The sequence below is a fragment of the Triticum urartu genome, chromosome 2A (genome assembly GCF_056163025.1).
Source record: "Triticum urartu cultivar PI428250 chromosome 2A, HENAU_Tu73, whole genome shotgun sequence".
NCBI lineage: Eukaryota > Viridiplantae > Streptophyta > Magnoliopsida > Poales > Poaceae > Triticum > Triticum urartu.
Window position 1 is genome coordinate 506,569,250 of NC_141874.1, and position 10,270 is coordinate 506,579,519.

Here is a 10,270-nt window from a genome sequence, read left to right on the forward strand (position 1 = left end):
ATACACACATTTAAAAACATTTATATAGATAAGGAACATTTTTTATACACACATTTAACAATTTTTAAATACATGATTAACACTTTTTAAAACATATTTTTTTAGTCAACAGTGGGCCCACAACGAGCGGAGGAGGTCACAATACACATATTTTTTAAATACATGATTAACACTTTTGCAAAACCAATTAGCCCACAGCGAGCCAATTAGCTCTAGTCAGCCCACAGTGGGCCGACAGGACCCAATCCGCCCACAGTGGGCCGACAGGGGCCAGTCGGCCAGCTGTAGGCCGACTGGAATTCAATCGGCCTGCTGTGGGCCGACTAGGCCCAGTCGGCCTGCAGCAGGCCGACGGTTTATTATTTTTGAAAAATTTTTACCCAGTGTAATATTTATGAAAATTAATAAAAAATGTATTATTTAAAAAAATAGCGAAAAAGGCCTGTGTAGTACAGTACAACCTAACATGGTTACTCAGCCCACATTCAGCGATGCCGAAAGGCCCAAACAAGGCTTCTGTACAACTTTTTGAAGTCACTGAGCTCAATTAATAACTTAAGAAAAAAGTTAGATTACAGTGGAACCTAATTAAAAGCTGTCACGAGCAAATAAATAATTCAACGGGTCCCAGTTGTGCGTATGTGCGCGCACCGCGCGCGCGCGCGCACGTGTGTGTGTGTGAGAGAGAGAGAGAGAGAGACCCATCGGCCGATGCTCGTAAATACATCTTTCAGCCATATGCATTGCTGATGCTCAGTAAAAACTTATATAGTTGACACAATCATATAGAACATCATAGCACACTGAACTTGCATACAAAAATTTCACGCATGCGGCACAATCAGGATGGAAGCAGTGGATCGCTACGGGAAGGGCTATGTTGAAACCAACGAAGTCATACATAACGGTTCATTGTCTTTATCAATGACGGGGAAATATCTTGAATGTTGTGCAAAGAAAACAGACAGACAACACAATAAGTTCTCCTAGCACATTAAGTTGCCGTACATCCCTTTCTAAAAAAAGTTCAGGTACAAAATTAGAACAGGTCAAAATCAAATGTACTGGCATATCAGTGCTTCACACCCATAGCTCGGATTTAACTAGTATATGACAAGATTCAGTTGTTACCTCAAATTAGAGCACATCCAGGTAGCCAGCCCTGCCTCTTCTCCCAAAGAAGCAGTGGCCTCCGCCGCGTGATGGAGTAGGCCCTGTGCCATCCATCGTTCCGAGCAACACGGGGAAAGTCTGACGTTGACTCCTGTAATGGACGTCATCGATGGACCCTGGCACCAGCGGCGGCGGCAGGACTTCGATTGATGGATTGAACACTTCTTCGACATGCACAAACACTCGATACAGGTACATCCCTAACATGGTCTGCGGCGGCCTTGGTGGCAACGAATAGTACAACCCCGGTTCCTGCACTGGTATCTCAACACCAATCACCTTCGGTATGGTGGACGGCTTCTTCATCCATGCCATAACTGTCAGAGCCCAGCTGTCTGGAGGAACAAACATACTTACGATCTCACCTCCAAGGTCGTTGATAAGCTCGTTCATGGACTCGCTGTTCCAAGCACGTCGAGGCATGCCATGGAAGGTAAGCTTTGTTAAAAACTCAAGCTCAGAGGGCACCGAGCCCCATCCTGGGTGCCACCGATCGAAGCTCACCAGCGCTCCATCGCAGAACAAACGCCGGGAAGATTCGAACACATGACTGCAGTCGAAAGTTGTCCAGAACCTGATGAAGAAATCATCCGGTGGCGGACAGACTTCGACGAGCAAGTCACTTATTTGGATGCCGTGCGCAATGCCAAGAGCTTTGACAAGGTCATCCGGCGAGACAGGAGGCGGTCGCCGTTGATGGTTACCATCAGCATTTTGCCGGCAAACTGGTCGTCAAGCACCGCCATGCCACTGTTGAGCGACAACACGCAGCGACCGAAGGCAGCACGGACCTCAGGATCTCCGACTCGGAGATCCGTGTTGACCGGCGACATGATAGTGCGCTTGAGTACAGGGAGTATAGGAGGGGGATTTGGCAGAACTAGAGTAGGAATCGAGATTCCAGAGGTGGGGGAGGGGCGGGAGACTGCGGATGAAAAGGTAGCATGAATTTTGAGCACGCGCCAATATGCTCTCGGCGCGCAAGCGCACGAAAACACCGGTGGCGCCCACATGTCGGCCTAAGAGTCCTTATTCATTCTTTTTTGGAGAGCCCGGCCTTTTTTCAGGATCTTTTGAGAGCCCGTCCTGAGAGTCATAATTGACCTATTTGGCATTGCGTTACTACTCGGCCCATATTCAACGACACCTCACTGGCCCAAACAAGTGTACATCATCGAAAAGACACTAAGCTCAAATTATATAACTTGAAAAAAGGAGATATACTCTGAACACTGGAGAATGGTGATGCCCTCATTTAGCCCACCAGTAGTTCGAGACAATAAACAGTTCGAAACAATGATATATACAACATTCAAACACTGACTAGTGACTACTACTGACATAAACAGCAAGACATGATAGTTCATAAGAAGTCTTGCTACACCACCAAAACGCACCCATCTGTAGCGCTCAGACTCTCGTGATCCAGACGAGAATGACATTCTAAACAGAAGAAACTATTACATAGTAAGAGTGACATAGACGAGGATGACCAAATGACAAGGAATATGCATAACAAAAGAAAGAACTACCCATCCAGAACCAGCAGCAAAGACAACAAAGTCATTCGAAGAGATGATCCAACACCATCATAATTTGCAGCCCCGCTTTAGCGACCAGTGATCCGGAGACACTAGTACTCCACCCTTTCGATGCAACAGCCCAATTACCTATCAACCTGAAGGCTCGAACCACATCACTGCCTGTCGTAATTGAGACATCCAAGGATCAAAGTTAATCCGGATGCCTTTGTCATTCTCACCTTGTTTTGGCTGCAGGCTGTATCGTTGACAATCAGGGGAGTTTGCTCCCGAACTCCTAGGGCTCGCCGTGTAGACACATTTTTCCATAGCAAACAGAGCCTCTCTGCCATCAAGGTCTTGCCAACGGTGATCTCCTGGTTAATCGAATAATTGAGTCCGAGAAACAGAGAGTGTGAACCAAGGCTGTTTACCCGCCTCCAACTAAAAAATCCTAAAGACCCCAACAAGCTGGTATTCTGCTCATAGACGTAACAGCCACTGTCCGGATACTCACGTATTACACGGTGCTTGTATACAGTGGGGTTTTTGCAATATAACTTTTTCGACTCATGTGTCCGAATGATCATCAGTCTTTTGCCGTCGTTTGATCAAGCGAGGAACCAGCTGTGCTTCCCTGTTTTTGGCAAAGGTGGTGTGATTACAAAGGGCAGTAACTGTAGGGACACTGCATCATATCAAAAAGGACATGCATTGTTAATGTAAGATCAGCATTGTTCAGAGTATGAGTAGGATAATTCAAGAAACAGCATTGATATGCCCCTATTGGAACTGGGAGGAAAATACAGGGAAATGTATACTGGGTTCGAAAATATAGAAGTGCCATGCATGGTTATACTCATGTTATCTCGCAGTCGATTCTTCATAGGAAACTACCATGTCATGCATGTTATGTAATCATGTTCTGTCCTCACAACCAAATTCTTCAAGGTAACTAACAGACCATGCATTGTTATATACTCGTGTTTTGTGGGCAAAAATTTTGTGAGGATATTATTCTAGCCATTAATTGCTGAAGGGCGAATATAGGTATGTACACATGGTAAGCATTGCAGGATTTCACTACTTCCAAATATAGAGTTCTCCATATGCACATTTACTTCCCTAATGTATGGTTAGATCAAACCAACAGTGTGGTGCATGTTTCTACGTCATGAAAATGAGGAAACTAACATGGCCATTGATACACACTCATATTTAGTAGTAGTATATAGATTACTGTAAAATAAGGATAATATCCATATATTCCTAACCGTTTGATTATTCAGGGTACAAATTGGCTGTAATGACATGGTCACAATCGCATGAATTAACTCATTCCAAATATAGCTGGTTTACGGCGTCTCTAATACATTGCCATATCTACTCAAATTCTGCTCAAACAGAGATATGCCAATCATCACAAAAAGTTCAAACAATGTCATGGCGTCATCATTAACATGAGAGGAAACAACTTACACGCGCCGTCCCAGCAATACGTTGTGCCATTTGCTTTGTCGACCGCGTAGATGATGCCATTGTGTTCAATAGCATCACAGAAGTGTGTATCAGCTTTGACGATGATCCACTGCGAGCCAAGTTGTCTCCAGCTAAAGAAGGCATCGGCGTAAAGATAGGCGAGTCCGCGGTCGAACAAGGCAATTAGCTTGAAGTCTGCGTAATTCGCATGTCGTGTGGGCACTTGGCAGATTACGATCTTCTGCAAAACAAGGTCTGTCCAACTGATGTAGTAATCTAGATGACTTGGACCGCGATGGTAATACTCTATATAATCCAACGGAGGAAGGATAATCTCATGGGAGGTCTGGAAGTTCACGAGCACCAACTTTTTACCATCTTCTCTGAAGGCAGCCATCCAGTGGGAGTTCATGTCGACCCAGTACATACCTGCCAAGAAGTTTCGGGCGATGGTGATCGGATCGATGTCGAGGGAAATGATGTACGGTGACCCACTACATACCTGCAAAGAAGTTTTGGCTAATGGAGATCAGATTGAAGTCGAGGGGCATCATGCATGCCTCCGTATCATGGTGAGCCAATCTCGCAAGACCAGATAGCAGCAAGCAGGGTGTCTTGAAAATCTTAGGCCTCGCTTCGACGATGGCCGTGTGCATGTCCCTCGAGCATGCAGCCAGCCGCAGGGCGCTCAACATATCCATACACGAACAACAGAGGTCGAGGATGTCACTGGGGAGATTGCTCCAATCACGGCTCATATGGATGCTGCGCGGTTCGCGGGCCATGGTGGAGTTTGGAAGGGGGCTTGATTTACGGGGGAGAAGGATGTCGGTGCTGGAGCGGCTAGCGAGGGAATAGTGGTACTGGGGGAGGCGAGTGAGGGGACGGTACACGGGGGCACAGTGAGATGGAGACGGAGAAGGAGATGGAGATGGAGTGGTGCTATGGGAGCGGAGCGGGAGACGAGGCGAGGCGCCAATGTGCTGTACAGCAGCGGTGACAGACTGCACTGTGCACAGGGTGAGGCTGACTTTGGTAACCCGAACACGCCGCCTGGACTAGTGTCAGGCGCAGGGTGTTGTCACTTCATTGTGAGGACAGGATGAATAGTATTTTGACCATCAAGTGTACCGCAGTTGTACTACTACTACTACTACTAGTTGTAGGTACATGAGTACTCCAGTATTGTATAGCGTAAATAGGTCTCCCGTGCTAGCATGCCTGTTCACTTCATCGTTCAGGTATCATCCATATTGCGAGCAGAACCAAATTCTCGTGCATGCCCAATCAATGCTCTGCCGTGATGCATGTAGTGGTCGTTCTGGTGCATCAAGGACGGCATGCAGATCGTTCCACACTTGAGAAGAGGAAAAATGGAAAGGTAGAACACGGCAGCAGAGGAAGAGAACACTGGCTAACGAGGTTGGGAGGGGATCGAGCAGGAAGTTAATGCTCCACGCCTAAAGGTTTTGGGAAAACCTGATTTTCATAAGGTGACTTATACTCGCCTAAACGGAGGGAGTATTCCTTAACCAGAGAATGTTGTGTCTCCCACTCACACGCTCAAAAAAAACTACTACACATTTTTATCTGTTTGCATAGGTCCCACCTATCAGGAAGGCTGCTGATGAAACTGCTAGTACCGGGGCTGATGACTCCATTCTAGCATCTGATGAAACTGCCAGGGCAAACACTAGTGTTGCGCCTGAAGAACAAGCTAGGCTAGCTCAAGCTTCAACTGATCTGCCTGAAGAAACTAAAAATGCCAGGGCAATTGCATTAGTTGCGCCTAAGGATACCGAACCAATTTCCTCTACTCCTCCTACACCAACACCAAGTCCAGTTCTTCCTTCTTCATCAGAAGTGAAGAAAACCAAGGCTGCGGAGCGAGCAGCAGTGAAGAAAAGGAAAGCATCTGCTTCATCAGATTCTTCAGCACCGAAGAAGGTGAAGAAATTGACAAGCTCTTTTGAGAATCCAATTGATGCTATAACAGTTTCAAGCATGCCATCAAAGGAACTCGTTCCCTTTGGTGAGGATTATGAGATCCCAAGCGGATCTGATGAAGATGTTCCTTCTGCTGCTTCTTCAGAGCAGTTGGACGAAGAAATTGAAGCAGATAATATCCCTTAAACCCCAATCATCTCATCGCCTATGCCTCAGTTCACAGCTGAAGAGGCGGACATTGAAGAATTGAATGAAAAGATGAAGACGTGGACATTGGGTGCTACACTCCAGTGCTGAATGATGATTATTGGGATAGTCAGCACCCCAACTCTCTGCTCTTTAGGCCACTACAACAAATCCCCCAGTCCCAAGTGCACACTGAAGTTCAAATGGGTTCTGCAGATCATCACTCCACTCCTTCCATTCATGAAGAAATTCCAGGCACTAGTGTTGATATCAATGTTGATGAAGAATTGAAGACCCAGGCTGCTACTGAAGCAGAAACTAAAATTCCTCAGCCTGTGTTTCGTAGAATGCGATTCCTGAGGCCGTGATGACCTTGACTGACACACCTTAGCCCAAGCCGAAGAATCCCTTCTCCAAGAAGCAAAAATTCAAGGCTAATGACTTCTTGCATGAGCATGTATTCTTCACATATTACAATCTGTATGACACTGCTCATCTGCGAAGGAAGCGTTTCTGGACTGCAAGCCAAGCCAACTTTTATTATTCACTGCTTTTCGATAAGGACAAAGTATTTGATCATGCACATATTCCTCATGTGGACATGGAATCACTGCCTTGATTCACACCAGTCCTTGGTATTCTTCATGAAGCTACACTACAAGAAATATGTCAACTTATGACCTTTTGTTAGTGACCCTCGAAGAATTGGTCATAAATTTATGACCATTTTACACCAATTGGTCAAAAGCTGTTCAGGGGGCTCCAAACCCTAAACCATTGCGACCATCTTGGTCAGAAAGGTCGTAATTTCCTTACACGAAATGGTCACAAAGAAAACAGTGCTAGTCCGCTGCCTTATTTCTAGTTGTTAATGACCAATATAGATGGTCATAGCCTTGTAGATTGTGGTGGGTTGTGATGACTAGGCGCCATCTCATCAGTTTTGCCTATGTGTCATGTCCATGTGGCAGTTTTTGCCCTAGGTTGTGAAGCAACCTATATTTCTCTCATTCCCAAAATTCCCAAAAAAATCTCATAAATTCTTTGGGGCATATCTTCATCAAATATGTAAAAATCCTTCCTTGCCTAGTTCAAAACTAATTCAAGAATATTCATTTTCCTATTCTGTTCACAACAACATTTTATGAAGGAAGTGCTATTTATATATTCTTGATTGCCCTCGGAATTTTTGGGCACTCTTTCCTATCCAAATCATTACCGCATGACAAAATTCAGCTCCATTTGCCTAGCAAATCTTCCTCGGCAAATTTCCAAAGTTTTTGTCCACCTAGAAGCATTGTGAAGGAAGTACCTTTTTATATCTCTAAATGACATAAAATTTATACAGTTCCTTCATATGCCCAAATTATCACCCTCCTCCAAATTGCAGCTCAGTCAAGTCATCTATGTGAGCCCAGGTTCAATTTATATTTTATGGCCAAATTGGCACGTTGCAAAGCAAGTGTTATATAGACCCCTCCTATTACCCTCAAACTTTTCAGGCACTCTTCCATACCCAAATCATTGCCACATGATAATATTCAGCTCAATTTTCCTAGTAAATCTTTCTCGGGAAATTTCCAAAGTTTCTACCTCGAGAGAAGCTTCGTGAAGTAAGTACTAGCTAGGCTTACCCAAATGATTTGAAAATTTACCAGCGCATGACCATACTTAAGTAACTTACCTACACCAATTTTGAGCTCATTTCATTCATCCAATCTCTCTCACTAGTTTTCCCAAGTTTCTATCCATAGAAGAGCATTGTGAAGGAAGTACTACTTTGGCATGTACAAATGGTATCAATTTTCTGCAATGCTTTCCTATGCCCAAATAACCATCCTCCACAAAATTTCAGCTCACTCCATTCATTATTTTGAGCCCAGCTTCAACATTCATATTTTTGTCCAGCGTGGTACTTTGCAAAGCAAGTACCACCTAGGATCCTCCTTTTGAGCTAAAAATTTGTGAAGACATTCTCCTTAGTAGATGATCATCCTCAGCCAAAACTCACGCCCATTGGCCATGTGCATTTCCCGTACCGCTAATCAAACACTTGGTTGCTAATTCATGTTTGAGCATCGATCGGTCTCCTCGTGAGAGTCTTATGTTCTAATTTTCTTCCTAGCACCAACCTGGGAAGTGCCCAACCCACTAGATATGCCTAGGCCACCCAAAACACATGGCAACATTACGGTCACGCGGTGACCACGCGACGGGCATGCGAGTTTACGCGCTCTAGAGTTGGGGCCCTCGGCCACCGCCCAAACCTCGACGTATTGCCACCAAACCATGTATTTATGATTAAATAGGTCCTTATGTAACTAGAAATGATTTTTGGAAAAAATAAATAGCAAACTATGAGGCAGCAGCAGTTCAAATTTGACCCGCTTCCAACTGAATCAGCGGAAATTTGTCTTTTTCACGAGAGGTGAATCAAAAAATTTTACTCCCAACAATTTTGTCAATTGTTCATTAAATATGGCCTAGTATTTTATAAAAATGATTTGGTCCAATTTTGCAACAATTATTTGGTAGTTCCTTCACAAAAAAACCTCCTTTCGGGCACTCGAAAAATGGAAAATGGTTTTTTCGTCCAACGAAAATGAAAACTTCCTTAGGCAACATTGTTTGCCATTCCAATATGAACCCTTGTGCACAATATGAGATCATTTGAACAAACTATGGCATGAATGTGGCCATAAGATTGATCATTTGGCTTGAAAGCCATTGATCTCCACACGTGATAGCTCGTTTCTGAGAACACTTTTTTAAAATAATTGCCGTATTACAAGTTTGATATTTTTCCTGGGAACTTGGTCACATATAATGACACAATGCGAAGGTTTCCCAATTTTTTGATTTTTTTTGAATTTTTTATGCCCGTTTCAAAATGTGGTCAAAACGGCGGGAATGACAGTTCCTAGCTAGTGGTTAAATCTTGGAATTTTTTTGGTGTTTCTATGATTAAATAGATACCTATTTACCTAGAAATGATTTTTGGAAAAAATAAAGAGCAAACTATGAGGCAGCTGCAGTTCAAATTTGACCCGCTTCCAACTAAATCGACGGGAATTTGTCTTTTTCACCAGAGGTGGATCAAAAATTTTGACACCCAACCATTTTGTCAATTGTGCATTAAATATGGCCTAGTATTTTAGAAAATTGATTAGGTCCAATTTTGCAACAAATATATGGTAGGTCCTTCACAAAAAAACTCATTTCAGGCACTCAGAAAATGGAAAATGGTTTTTTCGTCCAAAGAAAATGAAAACTTCCTTAGGCAACATTGTTTGCCATTCCAATATGCACCCTTCTGCATAATATGAGATCATTTGAACAAACTATGCCATGAATGTGGCCATAAGATTGATCATTTGGCTTGAAAGCCATGAATCTTCACACTTGATAGCTTATTTCTGAGAACACTTTTTTAAAATAATTACCGTATTACAAGTTTATTATTTTTCCTTGAAACTTGGTCACGTATAATGACACAATGCGAAGGTTTTCCAATTTTTTGATTTTTTTTGAATTTTTTTATGCCCGTTTCAAAATGCGGTCAAAATGGCGGGCTTGACCGTTCCTAGCTAGTGGTTGAATCTTGGAAAACTTTTGGTGTTTCTCTGATTAAATAGATACTTACGTACCTAGAAATGATTTTTGGAAAAAATAAATAGCAAACTATGAGGCAGCTGCAGTTCAAATTTGACCCGCTTCCAGCTGAATCGGCGGGAATTTGTCTTTTTCACCAGAGGTGGATCAAAGCTTTTGACACCCAACCATTTTGTCAAATGTGCATTAAATATGTCCTAATATTTTATAAAAAATGATTTGGTACAATTTTGCAACAAATATATGGTAGGTCCTTCACAAAAAAAACCTCATTTCGAGCACTCGAAAAATGGAAAATGAATTTTCCGTGCAACGAAAATGAAAACTTTCTTAGGCAACATTGTTTGCCATTC